This window comes from Ictidomys tridecemlineatus, chromosome 8 (genome assembly GCF_052094955.1).
Source record: "Ictidomys tridecemlineatus isolate mIctTri1 chromosome 8, mIctTri1.hap1, whole genome shotgun sequence".
NCBI classification, from domain to species: domain Eukaryota; kingdom Metazoa; phylum Chordata; class Mammalia; order Rodentia; family Sciuridae; genus Ictidomys; species Ictidomys tridecemlineatus.
In genome coordinates this window covers 64102430-64123651 of record NC_135484.1, presented here as the reverse complement: position 1 = coordinate 64123651, position 21222 = coordinate 64102430, and the positions used below count along the sequence as shown (strand labels likewise).

At 33.6% G+C, this 21222-nt stretch overlaps 1 protein-coding gene across 4 annotated transcripts in view; it reads left to right on the top strand.

The window, feature by feature from the left end:
- LOC144365869 (uncharacterized) overlaps window positions 1-21222 on the top strand; it is a 546961-nt gene that overhangs the window by 456097 nt on the left and 69642 nt on the right. For 2 of the 4 annotated variants that reach the window (XR_013424600.1, XM_078018585.1), the window contains one exon: window positions 8228-8367. The exons of the other annotated variants lie outside the window; for them this stretch is intronic. The gene's annotated coding sequence lies outside the window, so the exon portion shown is untranslated. The remainder of the gene's footprint in view (window positions 1-8227; window positions 8368-21222) is intronic. 4 annotated transcript variants of the gene reach the window in all.

Below are 21222 nucleotides of genomic sequence, written 5' to 3'. Positions count from 1 at the left end.
TCTGGAACTGATGATGCACTGTCATTCTACACTCACCATGACATTATTCATAATACCTTCTCTTTGTCACTTCTCCAATCCATTTTTTTTCTAACTTTGGCCTACCATTAACTCTCAAAAGTATCTCATTCAAGATGTTTGTTTAAGTGAGGCCAAGTTAAATTTTTGCTAAAATTCAGTTAGAAGCTTATCTATTGCAGTGGATTGCTTACTATAAGATGAAGAATATGACTTCATTTTTTTGTATTCCCAATGCACAACACTTGTTCTAAAAGTGTGTGCTGATTTGATTTTCACTGAAATTCATGCCTACCATAGTTTAATATATTGATGGAACAGAGAGGTAGGGTTGAATAATGCCCTCTTTGACAGTCAAAGCATTTGAACTTAAATTTTCTTTGTTAAGAGACATCAGAGATATTGCCTAGTATCTCTTCTTATATTTCCCTATCACTTACATAAACCTATTCTTTCATAACTCATGCCATGGGAATAAAATGAGAAACTGTTACAATGATTTGATTCATATGCATAATCTTGGATTCATATGTGAAGGAAAGTTGAGAAGTTCTTCCTCATAAGTCTAATAAACAGACATCTTTAACCCAAGCATTATGAAAATGCTTTGAAAATTTCAAAACCATATAGAATTGCAAGAGATTTCTGGTGTTATCAGTGCATTTTATTGTTGCTTTTCTATTCTTTCTGAGGTTCAGTTTCTGAGATATTAACCTTTCTATTAGGTTTTATTATGTTTATTTTTTATGCTTTTGCAAAATTCTTTTTGCATTCTGTGACTATTAATTTTATGTCTCAATTTTTCCAGGCCCTATTTGGGCAAATATCAGTCTAAATATTGCTATTCTGAAGATTTCTTTTTAGATTAAGTTAAGACAAATTAATAGACTTTTAGTAAATCAGTTACCTTCTATTATTTGATTTGGTGTGATTCAATCAGTTGAGACCTTTAATAGAAAAAAAAGATTCCTTCAAGGAAGAGGATATGCTAAGTAGCATAGTAGTCAAACTCAAACTGCAACATCAACTCCTCTGAATCTATAACTTGTAGCCTACCTTACAATTTTGGACCTGCCTACCTTCATCATCACATGATTCAGTTTCATAAGATCTCTCTCTCTCTATCTCTGTCTCTATCTCTGTCTCTGTCTCTCTCTCCACTCTTCCCTCTCCCCCCAATCCCTCCCTCCCTTCCTCCCTCTCCCTCCTACAATTACTTCATTTTCCCTGGAGAGCACTAAGACACTTTCCTTATGTGTATCTTTCCCTATGACATGTGTCAAACAGCAACTAGTTTGCTACTGCTTTGTCATTATCTAATTTATAAACAAGAGCGTGACTATTTGCAACTCTTCCCATCACCATAATGACTAAACTTTAAATTCTTAATATCTTTTTCTGTTAAGCACATATGCTAGATGCTACATAAATGGATATTTATTCTACAGTACAGTAATATTGCATCCAATTTGGTTCTAAATCTCACACTCAGTTTTGATAATCATATAATTTTATTCTTTTTTTGAAATTCTATTCAAAATAATATGGCATTATAAAATAAAGAAGTGTGATTCTTTTTATTCTTGCACACATTTGGCCATATTGTGTTTTCTCCTTCATAATGAAGATGTTAATTAAATCCTATAATAAAATACTACTAATAATATTTAGAAGTCATTAATCATAATTTACAAACTAACATGAATAGTAAATAGAATTTTGTTTTTTTAAAACTGCAGTTACTACCTGTCACTGGCCCTAATATAATGAATATCAGAAATGTAGTTCCAATTTAGTATTTTTGTCCTTTTCTTTCCTTCAGGAGTCTAATCTGGGGAGAATTCCCAGGGTTTAGTACATATCAGTACTGTGCCCTCTTCTATTCTCACTATACTATCCTTTTTCATAGAGATCTCATACAATTTTAACTCTTTTAAAAATATATTGTTAGTTGTAGGTGGGTACAATACCTTTATTTTATTTTATTTTTTATGTAGTGCTGAGGATTGAAACTCCTGCCTCACACAAAAGAGGCAAGCACTCTACCATTGAGCTACAACCCCAGGCCAGCAATTTTAACTTTTAAAATTCCATTTGCATGCCAGTGAAGCCCACATTTATATCTTTATTCTGGTCCTCTTTTCTAAGTTCCAGATCTGAAAATCCACTAGCCAACTTACGCATTTCTTGAAGTCACCTACAACTCAGTAATATCCAAACTTAGCTCTTCAAATCTCCTTTAGTTTGTGCCTCCTATGTCTCCTCTCCCTTGGCTCAAGCCCCTAGTCTGCCTATTGTCTTTTAATTCCTTAATTTCTATTGATTGAACATTCTAAATAAATCAAAGTGAACATCTTGACTCAATTTTTACTTTCATTCACGTCATAACAAATTCCTTTGCATCCAATCTTGCCCTCTTCCTAATTATTCTCCAAAACCATAACCACAGTGATCTTTCTGAAACTCAAACTTCATAATGCTACTATTTTACTCAAAACTCTTCAGTAACTTTAGTTGCTTTTAGAATAAAATCTAACTTACTTAACATGACATACAGGCTGAGAATTGTCCTTAAGTATATATTTTTTAGCCCTCACTCCTGCCCTCACATATACTCTACAATCCTGCTGTGTTATTTCTGTTAGTACTCTGAACATGCAATATAATCTCTTACCTCCTGCTTTTGAACACTTTATGCCTCATTAACTCCTCCTTATTATTCATGTCTCAATTGGACATCATATTTTGCAGAGAGGAATACTGCTCTAAAGTCCCATGATTAGGCACTTTCTGTTTAGGTAATAATATGTCATGCCCCTGAAATTTAATTGTATTATATATATTTCTATATATCTTCTCAATTAAAACACAATAAAGTCAGAACCTTTGTCTGTGTTATTCATGTCCCCAGGATGTCCCCAGAGCCTAGCCCAGTGCCTGGCATATAATAGATAACTTATCAACATTTTTTCAAATGAATGATCTCAGCATTGGGATAGGCAAGAATGTTCTTATGTGATAGTGCTCTTTATAGAACTTTACATGTTTTGTCTGATTATTCATGAACATAAACCTTATTTATCTGATATTTTTTCAAGAAATTTGTAGAAATAGTAGTGGTAGTAGAATAGTTCCTATTATATCTAATTTCAGTCAAGCAAATAATCAGTCTGAAAGGGGAATGTAGCTCTTCCCTAATGCTGTGGAGGTTGGTTGAGTAAAACAGATGAAAATTGTGTATTTCTCAACACTTGGTATACTGCTCCATGTTTATTCCTACTGACTAAAAACATAGCATGATACCATAGAAAACTAGGTAGATCATCTCTAATAGGACCAAAATGAAAATACATAAGGCAAATCAGCCTATTTTTCACATAATGCTTTCTTATTTATCCTCTACATTAGCTGTTAATTTTTAGAACTGTAAGTTTAGACTTGGGCATGTTTTTGTACTTGTCATTAAAGCCATAAATTTTTTATCATCAAAAGGTCAGAGTTTTGCACTTGGTACAGCTGTACCGAGTTTTGCACTTGGTACAGCTGTACCGAGCTTAGTGCCTGCCCCCCCCAAAAAAAAATACAAAAAAATTTAAAATTAAAAGGTAGCTCACATGTATTGTTCTCTTTACTCATACCAATATTATTTTTAATTCTGCACTGATTGAATTTATAGTCATAATGAAAGTGCTAAAGGTAAGAATCTTACTGTACCCATTAAAATATATAGAGAGATTATATTCTATTATTGATCCAGAAGATATGAAAACACCAAGTATCCATTGAAAATAAATTTTCAGAATTTATAGTAGACTTCAAATTTTAAGTAAACTTATGTTTACTTTAAAGCAGTAGATCTCAAAGTTTTTGGTTTTAGGACAACTCTTAAAATAGTTTAAGCTCTCCAAAAAGCTGTTTATAAAAAAATGTGAATTATATCTAGCAAAACTGACTTGTATCAGAAATTACAATTAAGCATTTTCTAAATGCAAAATATCCAATTACTCCTTTTATTATGTATCTGAGTGATGACTTTATTGCATGTCATGAAGGCTCTGGAAAATTCCTCTGCACATCTCTGAGAGACAATAAAAGGGCCAAGGAAAATCTCAGTATTATTAAGTCCATCACATGGATTTCTTGAAAGTGTCTTGGGTCAGCCCAGGACTTCTTGATCATACTTGGAGAAACACTACTTTAATATGTTACTGTTTGTCACTCCCAAGCATTGCATATTTTTCTATATTTCTAAAATTTCATGATTATAACCTGTTGTAAGAATCAGCAATATAGTATTTCCCTACAATAATCCTGGATATTAAGAGGCTTTCTATATAAATATGACTCTTTATGTCAATTAGAGAAAAATCCCACCAAAACTTAAAACCTTTCTGCATTACAGGACTCTCAGGACTTTTATTAAAATTTTTATTAAGATTATTCAAGTATGATATACAATATTCAATGTTCTTTGAATTTTTTGATTAAATTTTTGCAAATATGAAAATAGTGATTAAGAGAGGAAAAACCAACTTGAAATTTATAAAATTTTGCTACTTTGTTTTTTAAAATATGAAATTTGAGACTAATTATTGAACTACTTTGTTTCAGAATCCCAATCCAGATATATTTTTATGTTTTTGTTTATTTCTCATGAGTTAACTTGAATTTTGTGCATTAATCAATTTTCTGTTTTGCCATCTCTACAAGCTCACTTCAGAAACTTTCCTAATCCTTCCATTTAAGTTTCCAATGATTTCATTACCCCCATACCTACAAGCACTGTTAAAAGTCTGTGTTTAATGCATATGTGTTCTCTGAGTTTGCTTTGATAACACAGTGACTTGGGGTGGGGAACCACTGAGCAGAGTGGGATAGGATGCATCCTTACAGTAAAACAGACTCTTCCCTTTCTTTTGTCCTCTACCTTGTGCATCTTTAGTCACGTTCTGGATGTTAAATGATATGTAGGAGAAATATTTTCTCTACCTTCTCTGGAGTGCTTTTCATCTCCAATACTTAGAAAAAAAAATAATTTAACAAATGCAGAAATAATCTAATGAAGTGGAAGGAAGTCCAAAGCACAATTTTATTTAACAAATCCACATATATATACCATAAAGTTTTTCAGGATTTTAAATATCCTTTGATTCAAATGCATTGAAGAAAATTTGAATGAAACTAAGCAGGTTCATTTGCTTTGGGATCTCTCAGTTATTTGATAGTGTGCATTATCAATTGCTAAGAGGAGGATAGAATTTGTAGAATGCCTAAATATGTTGGATCCTATAAAATTTAATATGCCTCAGACTACAGTACTGCAGAATATATTTTGGAAATAGTTGTTCTAGATTTTAGTGATTTTCTACAGTTGGTAAAGCATGGGATAATTATGTATTTTGTTGTTTGTTTTTAATTTGCTGCACTGTTAGGAATAGATATTTTTTCATTATGGATAGAAAGATGTTAAGAAAACTTGGCTTTGATTTCATGAGACTTGAGCACATTTCAGACAAGAGTAACAAGGAAATGTTACATTTAAACTAAACTAACTAAATACCACTTAATGCAAAATAAACTACCCCATTTTTTACTTGACATTAAACTGAAATCAGATTGAAGAATAAGCATCTACGATTGAAAACCTCACTACTGAGTGGCCAAACATTACTGCTAACTTGAATATGCACAGGCTTATTTCATGTTGGTGAGGGACTCTGGTCCTCTTTCATGGTTTCTGTAAACAGGGCCAGAATGTAGCCGACTAGAATCAGAGAACATGCTAGGGCGCTTCATATTCAATACACAGCCTTATAAAGAGAAGAAAAATGAGCCTTGTCCAAAACTCTTACCTCAGCACCCACTGGCAAAAATAAAATGTAAGCTGGGGACCAAGTCTCTTTGAAGCTGATTTTTTTTAAAACTCTCTAACAGGCCTCTGGTGGTTACAGATATTGATCGTCAGAAACTAATCTGTTCAGGTTTGGGGGCATGCCAGTACAAATTGTGGAATGCATTCCTTCCTCTCAAAGGACATGTTGAGCTTTTTATATTGTCCATACTGGTTCACTTGTCAGCTGTCTCCCCTATTTGACATGAGTTATTTTCTACCTTTTGTGGATGTATAATTAAATATATTTTAAAAATAAGAAATTTTATTAATATAGAATCTTTAGCTTGAGTCCCAACATTCTTTTCATCTTTTTTAACCCTCATTTTTCTTCCATAATCATTATTTGATTCCCTCTGGCTGCCTGCTACTTATTTGTAGTAGTACCATTCATCCATTGAGACCTTTCCATCTGTCACACAGCTTTGCTTTCTTTCCCCAGAAGCTTTATTCTCCTACTGTGCCATGTTTATTTTTTTTCTTTTTTCTTCTTTTACTCTCTCACTTTCTCTCTAGTAGGTAGATTTTGCATTATTTTATGCAGGTGTTTTCACATTTTATTTTGTTATTTCTAAATTTATACCATAAAAATAGTGCTAAAATAGATGAAAATGACATTGAGAAGGAGTGTGTTTCTAATCTATAAAGACTGATATAAAATTTTTAAAATTCCATTTGTCTTTGCTCATGTATGTATGTATATATATATATATATATATATATAATTGTATATATACATACATTAATACATGAACAATTCTGTGTGTGTATATACACATATGTGTGTATATCTATGTGTGTGTGTGTATATATATATATATATATATATATATATATATAGAGAGAGAGAGAGAGAGAGAGAGAGAGAGAGAGAGAATGAATTTGGTTTGGTACAGAACATTCATTCCAACATTCTGAATGGTAAGTGAAGCAGTAGAAATTGCTTGAACTGGTGTTTACATAGGAGAAAGAATGATGCTGATTTGTTTCTCTCTGTGTGTCTACTTATTTGTTTGTTAAGTGTAATTGTTGATTAATGGCTTATTTGTGGTGAATCTCAATGTTTGGAAATACTTAAAACACAATGATGTACATTTCTTGATTCACTTCACCCCAGAGATTACCACCAAGTTTTATTAAAAAGCAGATATATTCTGACTAGAGAATAGGTTCCAGGAATAAGAAAATAAACACAAACACAAGTGAAAGATTAACTTAAGAAATAGTCTCCATTTTACTTACATTTTTGGAGAAAATTTTAAATTATTTTATGGTAATTTCTTCAAAGAGAATGTTCTTTTCTCATTAATAAACTGTTGAGAGTGATAATCTAACCGAGAACAAACTCAAGGTGACAAAAATAAAGAGTTTTACATTAATGAATGCAAATGCATTTATATTTTTATATCCCAGAAGACTATTAACTTTCTTTTTTATGACCTAATACTTTGAATTTAAATCTTGAATGATGTATAATATATCTTTCCAGAATATTTTGCAATACTGTACTAATGAATTCCTTGGTGGTATAATAAGTATTCAAGTTTGTGTCTTGGGCTAGAAGGCATTGCTTTTATTTAATATCCATGCTTTCTTATTATAATGGCTTGGGAATCAGAGTCAAAACATAAAGCTGTTAGGCCCATTCATCTAAAACAACAATTCAGTTATCTTTCTGAGGTTTACATCTAATACAGTCTACCTGTATCAAACTTCCATGTGGTGCTGAGCCCACATCAGTAAGGGAATATATGTTAAGCAAAAGGTAAGCTTCTGCTGGCAAGGGGTTCACAATCCATCTAAGGAAAAAAGAATTCTGACTCTTATTAAAGTTCTCAGTGTGAAACAGAACATTGAAATATGTTTGCTAAGGAATGGTATCTGATCATACATGGTTAGGATCAGGAAGTGAAAAATTCCAAGTATTTTCAAACAGTATTTTAAGAAGATCAGGTATATGTGGGGGTATAGAACAAAAGTATGTTACTACTAATAAAGAAAGAATGAAGTTAGTAGCAAATAGAAATATGCAGGAATTTAGAAGTATGCAGATTTTTTTCTTTTTTCAAAAGAAGTAGGAAGGTAGAAGAGGTGTCACTGCAAACCTTAATAGTTATTGACAGCTGACCCTATGTGAGTCCTTGAATAAAGGAGGACAAGCCAGAGTCCTTATCTATAAGAAAATTCATAGTCTATATCAACTATATAAAATCTATAGATATACATCATACAGAAAAACAGTTACAGCCTGAAGAGCTATAAAACATATATTGAACTTTTCTTTTCTTTCTTCTTCTTCTTTTTTTAATTGTGGTAAAGGTCCTGTTGTCAAAAGAAACTTCGAATGGAGATCAATACAAAGGCTGGATAGAATACACAAAATGGCTATTCGAAGGCATTGTAGAAACACTGAAGAGGACAGGTGTTGCAGGGTGAAAGTCACAGAAAAAGATATTGAGGTAAAATTGAAATCTGGTGATATTTATGCTTGAAGAATTTGCAGATTCCTAAGTTTAATGGGACTAGAGGTTACAAAATCAAGGAGATTAAGAAGAGATTTTTGTTTTGTTTTGTTTGTTTAATTTCACAACATCAGGAAGAAGAAAATGGGAAGATATAGATTAGTACCAGGACCTTGAGAAAACACTAGGTTTAGAACTAAGAACCAAAACATGATATGTTCTAATCATGAAGGAAAATTGGAAATAGACAAGCCTTTACAAATTTCAAACTCAATAAAAAGCTTATAGAGAATAGAACATTGAAATTCAGACACACAAATTTAAATATATCTTTTAATGATATTTTTAAGAAAATAAAAAATGTTGGAATACTTTACCCAAAGTCAAAATGGAAAATAAGGATCACCTGGATATTCTAGAACTATAAAATATAATACTTCAGGTTAAAAACAATAGATGATTTTAACAGCATGTAGATGTAACTAATATCCTTGTTCCTTAAACAACTGGAAAAAAAAAACTGAGAAAACTGTATGATCCAACTATTTTCAGATATGGAGATTAGGTACAAAATTGTGACCAATGAGAGAATGAAACAAATGAGCTGGATTCTAAAGTTATTTTGTGACCAGTGAGAGAATTGTGACCACTGAGAGTATGAAACAAATGAGCTGGATTCTAAAGTTATTTTATTTCCCATGTGAAGGTAATTTTGGTCTATAACACAGGAAGGGAGGAAAATACAGCTTAGTAGTCTCTTAGTAGTCAAGAAACAGTGATTTAGTGAATGGGTACTTGGAGTTTCCTAGAATTTACATGTTAGAATATGAGATATTTAGAAGGTATGCAAGAAAGAAATTCAGAAATCAAAACGGTCTAATAGAAATCTATGCATACATAAGGTAAAAATCACAAAACCCTGAATAAGGAAACCAAATTTCAAGTAAGGAAAATTTATTAAAGCCCCCAAATTGTCAGATCATAGAAAGCTGTGAATTAAGTTCCCACCAGCCAACATAGAGTAACATTAATTGAAATCATGGTGGGTTGAAGCCCACTTTTAAAAAAATTAAATAAGTAAATAGGGTTTAAAAATAATCAAACAGGGTCACAATTGTCTTCTAGAAAATACTCCAAAATTCTTAATGGAAATAAAAAAATTCAGCACTCAGTGCAAAACTCATGATATGTGACATCTAATCCCCAGATGTGAGGAAGCAAGAAATGTGGTCAATATAAAAATAACTATATGGAATGACTGGAAAATATAAAAGTTTTACTAAAACTTTCTAGGGATCTCATTAACAGATGAGATACTGGAGGGGAAAAAAAAAAGTTCAGTGGATCTAATAGTGTAGCAAAACAAAGTAGCCAAGATAAAACACATAGACACACAAAGACAAAACAAAATGCTTGGGAACTCAGTGACTTGTGAGACATTTTCAAGAAGCCTAACATAAGTGCAACTGGATTTTTAGAAAAAAAAAGAATGAGAGAAATGTATTTAAAAAATAATCACAAATGTATTTGAAATTCGATTTAAAAGATATAAACCCACATATTACAAAACGCAACAAAATGCAGGATAAATCTCACAAAGGCCACACGAAAGAATGTCAATCAAATTGCTGAAACCTGGGTAAAGCAGCCAGAGGAAAATGACAGAAGAGCAACACAAGGAATTATTATAAACTTCTCATCAGAAATTACAGAAATCAGAAAACAATGAGACTATATTTTCAAAATGGTACAAGAAAATATCTGTCAATTTGTAATCTACAGCTAGTAAAAGCATCTTTCAAAAGTAAAAGAAAATCATTTTTAAAGACAAATGTAAGCTCAGAGAGTTCATCACTAGTAGACCTGCACTATAACATGTAAAACAAAGTTCTTCAGGCAGAACTAAGATGATAAACAGATGGAAACTTGAAACTACACGAAGCAATGAAGAACACTGTAAATAGTAAATACATGGGTAGTGAAAGGGACCTTTTATTCTCCTTTAAAATGTTTAAAAAGATAATTGAATTCTTAAAGAAAAAAGTCATGACATTGAATTTATAAGTTAAAACATTTTAAAAATGCATGATAGTAATAAACAAAAAAGGGAGGAACATTGGAAGTATGTACTTGTCTTTGTATAGTATTGAAGAAATTGCAAAATATTATTTGAAGGATCATCAAGAAGTATGAATATTTTCAATCCCAGAATAACCACTTAAACTAACCAACCAAAAACATACAAAAATATAAAATAATTAAAAATAGTTAAAAGAGAGAACAAAATCAGATTAAAAAATAGAAACAAAAACCAAAATGTTAGATTAAATTCCATCATATTGATTTTTTATATAAAATGTAAATGGCTAAACAATCCAATTTTGGGGCAAGAAATTTTGGATTAGATTTTTTCAAAATGCCCATCCATAAAAAGGGAATCTTTAAGAGATGTTAACATCACAATATAGTAGACACACACACACATACACACACAAAAAAAATTATCAGTAGGGAAGAAAAGGAACATTTCATAACTAGAAAGGATTGAGTCCACAAGGAGACATAGCAATTTTGTATATGTACCCACTTTTTGCTTCAAAATACATGAAGCAAAAGTTGACAGAATTGAAAGGAGAAATATGTAAGTCTATAATTAATATAACAGCAATCAATAGAATTATCAGTACAAAGGACACTTGAAAAATTCACCTAAGTGATAATCATAGAACACTCCTATTGCAATAGTAAAATACATGTTCTATGCCATATTCTAAATCATAGAACAAACTTCATTGAAACCATACAAAGTAGCCAGGTTTTGTGGAGCAGACAAGTGGGAGGCTGCAGGAAGATGATTGTAAGTTTGAGGCCAATGTCAGCAATTTAGTCAAAACAGTCTCATAACAACAAAAAGTGCATGGTGGTGTTGGAGATGTGGGAAAGCACCCAAATTGTACAAAGTATGGGCTCTGCTCATAATATATTTCAATGAAAACTAATGAAAAAGAAATAGTTGAGAATTCTCCAAACATTCAGATATTAAATACATATATATGTGTATATATAAACCAGAAGTGGAAAAATTAATCACATTGGAAAGAAGAAGATATTTTGAGTTAAATATAAACAAAAATACAATGTGTGTTTATTGTATCTTTATGGATAAAACATGCATAGGTTTATTTCAGAGTCCCCTTTTCTGTTCCATTGGTCCACATATCTGTTTTTATGCCAAACCATATTCTTGTTGTTACTGTGACTCTATAGTATATTTTGAAATCAGGTATTGTGATGCTTTCTGCATTGCTCTTTTAGTTCAGAATTACATTGGCTATTATGGAGCTTCTGTGATTCCATATGAATTTTAGGATATTTTTACTGGTTCTGTGAAGAATGTCTTTGGAATTTTGATGGGGATTGTATTGAATCTCTGATTGCATTGGGTACTATGGTCACTTTAGCAATATTAATTCTCCCAATCCATGAACAAGGGATGTGTTTCAGTATTCTAGTGTATTTTTCAAAGTTATTCTTCCTTGTCTTTTAATTTTCATTGTAGAGTCCTTAGCTCCTTAGTTAGGAGAGTTTGAGGTTATTTTGAAATGTATTTTTTTTTCTCAGTGAGTTGATTATTGGTGTTTAGAAAACGTACTGAATGATTTTGTGTGTGTGTGTGTGTGTGTGTGTGTGTGTGTGTTTTGTTGTGGTTGTTGTTGGGAATAGAAGCCTGGGTTGTTCTACCATTGGGCTACATTACCAACTTTATCTATCTATCTATCTATCTATCTATTTATTTATATATTTATATAAGGTCTCTTTAAGTTGTCAAGTATAGCCTTGAACTTGTGATCCTCTTGTCTCTGCCTCTGGTAGACAGGATTACAGGCAGGTGCTACCATGCTCAGCAGGTACTGATTTTTGTACGTTGATTTGGTATTATTCACTTTGCTTAATTTCTTTGTCAGTGCTAAGAGTCTTTTGGTGGCTGATTTAGCAATTTCTAAGTATAGAATCATATCACCAACAAACAGGGATAATTTAATTTCCTCCTTTCCTATTTGTATCTCATTTACTTCTTTCTCCTAATTTCTCTGGCTAAATTTCTAATACTTTATTGAATTAGAGAAGTAAGAGTAGGCATCCTTGTCTTGTTTCTGATCTTAGAGGAAATGCTTTAACTTTTGCCACATTCAGTATACTGTTGGCTATAAGTTTGTCATATATGGGTTTATTGTGTTGAGGTATATTCCTTCTATACCTTATATTCAGGATTTTAATCATAATGAAATATTGCATTTTATCAAAGCCCCCTCTGCATCTTTTGAAATGATTATGTGATTTTAATTCTTCATTCTGTGTATGTAATGGATTATGTTTTTTGATTTATATATATTGATATGATATATCCTCACATCCATAGAATGAAACCAACTTGGTCATGATTGTTATGATTTGTATATGAGGTCTCCAACAAAAGCGCTTACAAATTGCATAAATATTCAGAGGTGAAATGATTAGATTACAAGAGCTGTAACCTATCCTAGCTTGAATGGACTGGCTAAGTGGTAACTGCAGGCAAGTGGGCTGTATCTGGAGGAGATGGGTCACTGGGAATGTGTACCGGAAGGGTGCATCTTCCCTGTATTCACTTCTCTCTCTTTTAGACTTTCCCATGAGCTGAGCTCAAGATCCTTTAAATTTCAATGGTATCTGCTATAATGCTTTCTTTTTATCTCTTGATTTGATTTTGGGGAGTTTTCTCTCTGTTTTGTTTGCTAAATTTAACTAAAGGTTTGTTACTTTTTAAAATGTTTTCAAAGAATCCTTTGTTTCATTTATTCTTTGCAGTACTTTTTGTCTCCATTTATTTCTGCTATGATATTATTTACTACCTTTTAGTTGTTTTTTTTCAAGCCCTTAAAATTTATTAGTTATTAGGTTATTTATTTTAAGTATCTCTTTTCTTTTTCTGATGTAGACATTTATTCCTATAAAAATCCCTTATAATATGGCTTTTATTTTATCCCCAAGGTTCTGGTATACTATGTTTCCATTTTTTTTGACTCTCTGCATCTTTTAATTTTTCTCAATTACTACAATGCACCACTATTCATTCAAAAGTATATTGCTTAATCCCCATGTGTTTTATAATTTCTTTAGTTTCCCTATTCTTTATTTCTAGTTTTGATCCATTGTGATCTGATTGAATTTTTGAGACTTGGTTTTTCTTTCAATATATGATGTATTATGGAAAAGGTTTCATATGCTGAATATTGAATGTGTATGTTGTAGCTGTTGGATTGAATATTCTATATATATATTTTAAGTTCATTAGATCTATAAATTAATTTAACTCTGATGTTAGTCCATTGATTTTTTTTGCGTGGATGATTTTTCTGTTGGTGATAGTGAAGTCATGAAGTCACTCACAATTACTATATTAGGGCCTATTTTTACATGTATGTCTATAGTGTTTGTTCCATAAAATTTTGTGATCTGACATCCATCTATAATAGTAATATTTTCTTAATGAATTGTACCCTTTGCCAAAATATCATTAATTTGTTTGTCTCTTTTAACTGGCTTACATTTTATCTTATTGGATATTAGTAAAGCTACTACCACTTGTTCTGGGTTTCTATTCGCTTGACATTATGAGTTTGATCTGGAAGATCCCCCAAAGGCTCATGTATTAAAGATTTGTTGTCAAATAAAACAATATTCAGAGGTAAGGATTTTTGGAAGAGAATGGTTCTCAGGGCTTTAACCTCATCTGTAGATTAATACAATGATAATGGATGGTGGTGAAAATTCTAAGAAGTGGTGCATCATTGGAGGAGGTACATCACTGGAGAAATACCTTGGAAGGACATTTCTTGTACCCAACGTCTTCCCTACCACCCTCTGTTACTCTCCTGCCCTGAGGTGAAGAACTTTCCTCTGCTATGCCCTTTGGATAATGTTCTGCCTCACAAAAAATCCACAGAAATGAAATCAGAAGACATTGCACTGAAACAGTTCCTTCTTCAAATTGTTTTCTAATCCAGAAAATTGGTACCAAGAAGTTGGGTTGTTGCTATAGCTATTTTTGATCATGAGATTCAGAAACCTTTGGAGTATATTTACAGATGTTCAAGATTTGAAGATGCAAGTTAGAAAAGTCTTAAAATATTATAAGCAGGGGGCTGGGGTTGTGGCTCAGTGGCAGAGTGCTCACCTAGCATGTGTAAGGCACTGGGTTTGATTCTCAGCACCACATATAAGTAAATAAAGGCCCATCAACAAGTAATAAAAATATTAAAAATATTGTAAACAGAGATTAATGGACAATCTGGTGTGATCTTGGAAGACCAGAATGCCAATAAGAATGCAGACTGTCAAAACTATGCTCATAGATTTCAAATGGGAGTGAGTATTCATATGAATTAATTTAGAAGCCATTTGAGTTAAATTCTGGTGAAAATTTTTTTTACATTTTTTCCATGTCCTGAGATTGTGTGAGGATGAATTTCAAGGTGATACATTAATTAATGGAAGTAATTAGTGGAAGAAATTTTAAGGAAGCATAGAATTCAGGCACTATCATGAGTATTGCGATGGGCTTTTATTCATGTTTAAAGTGAGAATCAGAAACAAGATTCAGAGTGCAATGATTTGAAAATGTTGTGTTTGACCATGAAAGTATATATAAAATTGAGGACAAGGAAGGTATGTTTGCTTAAGAGATTGGCACAACTAAAGAGGAGCTAGGTACTTTATGTAGATACAATAGAATATAGAAAGTATCCCTTGAAAGCTTTTCAGGAATCAGAAATACCCAGCTTATAAGTTTCTATGATGTAGAAGTGAAAACTCATTTAAAATATTGCACTGGGATTTGCTCCAATGTTGGAGCAGTCTCTTGCCAGAGCCTCAAAAGTAACTGGACGTTTGTTCTCCTTGCTTATGTCTCTAACACTTAAAACAGAGTATGACATTTGGATATTGAGGTCTGTAAGCTCATCAGTGTATTAATCCAGTGAGAGCTGAATGGAAGGTGGCAAATTTTATAGATAGTCCAGCCTGATTGAAGTAAACAGGAACCTGGGTATTATACCCCGAGAGCTCATTTCTTGTGCCCACTCCCAGCTGCTCTCTGTTTTCTGGATGCCATGAGTGAAGAGCTTTATTCTGCAATGCCCTCCTGCCATGATGTCCTATATCATCATAAGCCTGTAGGAGTGGTGTTAGCTGACCTTGGATGAATCTCTGAAACAATGTGCCACAATTATTCTCAGGTATTTCTCACAACACCAAAGAGCTGATTAACAAATGTGAAATATTATTGTTCTTTCTTTCCCTTTCAGTCTGTGCATATCTTTGTTGATAAGGTAAGTTTCTTGCAGGCAGCCTGTGTTCTGCTTTGAATCCAGTTAGCCAGTCTGCATGCTTTAATTGGAAAATTATAACTATTTACATTCAGGGTTATTATTGAAAGGTATTGTTTAGGTCAACTATCTTATCACTGTGACAAAAAAAACTGACAATAACAAGGTAGAGAAAAAGAAGTATATTTGGAGCTCACAGTTTCAGCGGTCTCAGTCCCTAGATATCCAACTCCATAATTGCCCCAAGGTGAGGCAGAAGAGCATGATGGAGAAAAGCAGCTCATGACGTGGAAACAAGAAAGCAGAGAGAGCTATGCTCACTGGGGACAGAATATAAACCTAAAAGGCATGATCTTGGTCATGCCCCAAAGGCAGGCCCCAATGACCCACCTTTTCTAGCCACTCCCCATATGCCTATAGTTACCACTCTGTTAATCCATATCAGTTGATTAATTTGGTGATTAAGTTAAACCTTAATAGGGATATAGTTGTTTATGTCATTTTGTTGATTATTTTGAATATTCTATGCTCATTTTATCCTGATTTATTCATCTTAGATGTTTGATGATTTACTTTATTAATTATGTTTGATTCTCTCCTCTTATTTTTTGTGTCTACTCTTCTTCTGAGGTTTATTTTACCCAGATACTATGATTGTGTTAATCTTTCATTTACTTCTGGGTGTAGAATCTTCTGAAATGCTGGTATAGTGTTCATTAATTTCTTAAGTTTATGCTTATCTTGACAGTTATTTTCACTCAGTGCTTGAAATTCATCATTCAATACCCTCTTTGTTGTTTTATATTTAAGGTATCCCCAAAATCTTATGTAGGAGACAATGCAAGACAGTTTAGAGGTGAAATACTTAGGTTATGAGAGTCTTAACCTAATCAGTCCATGAGTTTTCTGATAGGAATTAACAGGGTGGTAACTATTTGTGGGTAGAGTGTGGCTGGAAGAGGTGGGTCATTAGGTGTGCTTTGGGGGTATATATTTTGTTCTTGGTGAACTGGAGCTCTCTCTCTCTCTACTTCTTGGTGTCATGTTCCCAACTGCTTTTCTTCACCACATTCTTCCTCCATGATTTCTGCCTCACCCTAGACCCCAAGGAATAGAGTTGGCTATCTGTGGGCAGAAACCTCTGGAACTGTGAGCCCCCCAAATAAACTTTCGCTACTTTAATTATTCTTGTCACGTCTTTTGGCCACAGTATTGAACAAGCTGGCTAAAACACTCCTGGTCTTTAGATATCTGCTGATAAAACTATTATTATTCTTATGTGTTTGCCTTTACATATGACTTGGCATTTCTCTTTTGCAGTTTCTTTTTAGGACTGGAGATTGAACCCAGGCCCTGTGTATATTATACAAGCATTCTACCTCCCTTATCTTGCAGCTTATGTTAGTCAATTTTTCATCATTGTGACATGATCAACTTAGAGGGATAAAGTTTATTTTCACTCATGGTTTCAGAGATTGAGTCCATGGTTGGCTGAGTACATTGCTCTGGGACTAAAGTAAGGCAGGATATTATGGGAGAAGGGCAAGGTAGAGGAGCATTTCTCATCTTAAGGCAGGGTCAATGAGCAGAGAATGGGTAAGGGAAGGGCCGCAGGGAAGATGAACCCTTTCAAAACATGCCTCCTGTGACCCTTCTCCTCCAACTGTGCCCTACCTGCCTACAGATAACATCCATTTAATCCATTCAAACTCGGATGAGATGATTATGTTACATCTCTCACAATCCAATCATTTCACTTCCAAACATTGCAGTATTAGTACAAGAGATTTGAGGGAACACTTTATATCCAAACCATAACACTATACACGTGGCCCCAAAAGCTCATGTACATTTCACAAAGCAAAAAGTGTTTAGTTTAAGAGTCCTATAGTCTTAACAGTCCCAACATTACCCCAAAATCTAAATACAGTCTCATCTGATACTTAAGACAAACTCTTGACTGTGAGCTCCTGTAAAAATGAAAAGCAAGTAACATATATCCATATACTACGTCACAAAATAAATATTTTCATTCCAAAATGGAGGATTAGGGGCATAGAATGAAGGATGGAACAAAATCAGACCAAAACCCACCTGGGTAAACAGGTCCTGTAACTCTATATATAGCATCTAGGAAACTCAATGGTGAAATGTGCTCTCCAAAGGTCTTGAGTGGTCCTACCTCTTGCTTGGACTTTGTTGTTTACAGCATATAGTGATTCTCTTTTAGCCCGGCTCCCTCAGCCAGTAGCTATTTTTGGCAGACAGTTCATGTTACTGGAATCTCTGAATTCCTGGAGTCTCTATTCCAGCTTTAACTTTACCTTCACAGATGTATACAACACGAAGGAATTCTGACCCTGTGACACTATGCATTGCCTTATAAGACTTCCTTTGAAATATTGGTGGAAGACTGCATGATCACTAACTTTAGCACTAGCATGGCATGAAGACAAGATCTGCTCCCAGCTAGCAGAGTGGCTGAACCCCTAATATTATGGCTGCAGTGGCCTCTGAGTGCCTGGGAGAAACAACTTCCTATGTCCCTCTCTGCAATCAGGGTGTCCCAGTGATCTCTTCTTAAATGTAATTTCCCTTCTGAACCCTTTAGACTACATAGGTGTTGTCTTGCAAATTCCTATGATGTCATCAAGGTATCGTTCCTATTATCTCTGTGCAAAGTTCTTTATTTTAGTCATTGTAATCTCTTTAAACATCACACCTTCTTTGTGATGAGAAAGAGATTACTTTGTTTTACACATACTTTCACACTTTTTTAGGTCGAACTAGAAGTTTTTAAAATCTTCCAGCTCTGCTTTATGAACTAATTACTGTAGTAAACCTGGCCCAAGATAGCCAGAAGAGTAAAAGGACATGGCAGAGGAGTGCTGCTGATCTCATTGTAGACTCAGGGAGAAGAAAAAGCAGGATTAGAGGGGCCAGAAAAAGTATGAACCCTCCAAGGCATGCCTTTAGTGACCTACCTACTCTAGCCATGCTCCACCTGCACATAATTTTAATCCACTTTGTCCATTTAAACTAGGAAGAAGTGATTAGATTATAGCTCTTACAGTCCAATCACTTTTTATTTAGATCAAAACATTTATTTTGTGTTACAAGAACAAAAATGAATTCAAGCAGATAATGAAATAAACGTTTTCTTAAAGTATTTTATCCTCGGTTCTCTGTTCTAGAATTTAGTATACAGTTCAAGTGTAGGGTACTTCAGTACTTCTATTGGATGCTATGAAGTCTCCATCTTATAACCATGTTTCTCTAGTTCAGCTCATAACTGGAGAAGTCATCCTCTACGTTGTCATCATCCCAATTATCCTCCCAGACATGTGCATCCTCGTCTTCTCTAAACCAGCCTAGTCTTCAGCAGGAAACTCTTCGAACTCATCGTCCTCCTCTAGGAGACCCAAGTCTATCTGCTGCTTTTTCTCTGACATCGCGACCCTCCAAGCCCAATACTGCCCAAAGTGGTATAAAACTTGGAACCCTCACTCCTTAACGGCTGTGGCTACCGCCTCTGTCAACGCCGGCGCTACTTCAGTCCAATCATTTCTTTCTCTGAACATTTCTATAGTAACACAGGAGCTTTGGTGGGATTCTTCAAAAGGTACACCTATATTATCTAATCCAGAACATAGATTTTAGTGTTTTTTTTTCTGTTTTGTACTTTTGGCAATTGAACTACAATACATTATAGATAGGTTCTTTTCTAGTTTTACTATTCAATGTTCTAAATGCCTCCTGTACTAGATATCAATGTCTTTCCCAAGGTATGAGAAATACAATGCTATTATTTTACCAAATAGTTTGTCTATTCCCTAAGGATATAGCTCTTCTCATTCTGGTATGTCAGTTATTCAGATGTTTGTTCTTTAAATGGTGTTAAATCTTTATTTTTTAACTTGGTGTTGTCTGAATATATCATTTTTCCTTAAAAATCTCTGATGTTCTTTTTACTTATTCTGGTCTGTTGTTGAGGCTTTTACCTGAGTTCTTATCTGACTTAATGAAATTTTTATTTCCAAGTTTTCTATCTGGTTCTTTTACAAAGTCTCTATATATTTATTAAAATAATCATTTGTATCATTTGTATCCTATTATCTTTCTATTTCATTCAGGTATTGATTTGTACCTTCTTGGATTTCATTAAGCTTTTTCAAAATCATTCTTTTCAATTCTTTTCCAGCATATCAGTCTCTTTGATGTCACAAAGAGAGAGTCACAAACTTTGAGAAATGTTATTTTACCTTGTTATTCCATTTTTCTAGTGTTTCTATGTTGAAATCTGTAAATATGTTCGGATGGGTATCCCCTCCACTTTTATTTGAGAGCTTTCTTAGTAAACAGCCTTCTCATAATGATGTGTCCTGGGATATCAGTTTGTTCTGTAGTGTTCGAGTTGAGTTCCAATTGAATTTCATAAGTTAGTTTCCCTGTGGCTTTGTTGGCTGTGATTAGTGGGTTTTGACACAACAAGTACCTTGTCAGAGCTTGAGGGACCTGATTTCTCTGTAGCTTTTGCCACAATATTGTTCCCCTGAGAGTTTAGATAGATATGGTGTAGACAGCACCCTCTGTGGTTACTTCTATATTGGGAATGGAAGCTACTATCAGATGTTGGGGGCTTCCATGGACTCTATAAATATTGGCTCTGTTACTTGAAAATAGTTCTGCTACTGATTCTTCAAATTTTGGTGATGGTTCTGGAGCTTTTATACATTGTTTAGACATTGGTGAAGCTCCAGCTGTTTCACAAAGATGGGCAGGGGCTTCAGTCATAGTTACTCCTCTGTAGAATTCAACTATAGTCTTCCCAGTTTCGTGCTATCTAATTGGGTATGGGAGTGAACTATGTTAATGCCCCTCATAGATGAGGTACCTAAAACAATTGTGTTATTTCTGTTATTGCTCTGAGTGATTAGGAGTGGGACTTCAGATCTACTCTAGCCATGCCTCCTGGGACATGGCTCACAATCTGGGGGCTTCTATCTGTCCTTTTTTTAAGTTAAAATATCTGCTGGGATTGGGTTGTGGTTGAAGCCAGATCCAGTTCTCCTTGGTTGGGCTGGAAGTGTTGCTCAGTAGTAGAGTACCCATTTAATATGCTTCATGTGTTAGCCTCATTCCCCATCCCCATCAAAAAAGAGAACAAAACAGGAAAGAATGGGAAAAGGAAATGACATCAAGAACTACATTAAAAACCAAACAAAACAGTAACCAAAGCATCGAAAACATTATTAAATGAATAAAAAGTGGAAAAATAATATAGAATAAAAAATTAATATAGAATTAAAAATTATGGAAGTTAACCAAAAAGGAAGAGATAGCAGAAAACAAGTTCAAAAGTAAGAAAAAAGGAGAAAGAAATAAAAATAAGAAAAATAAAAGAAAGAAAACATGATAAAAAGATAATAAAAGAGAGAAAAAAGAAGCAAACATGAAACAGTAACAACAAAACAAGTATTAATTA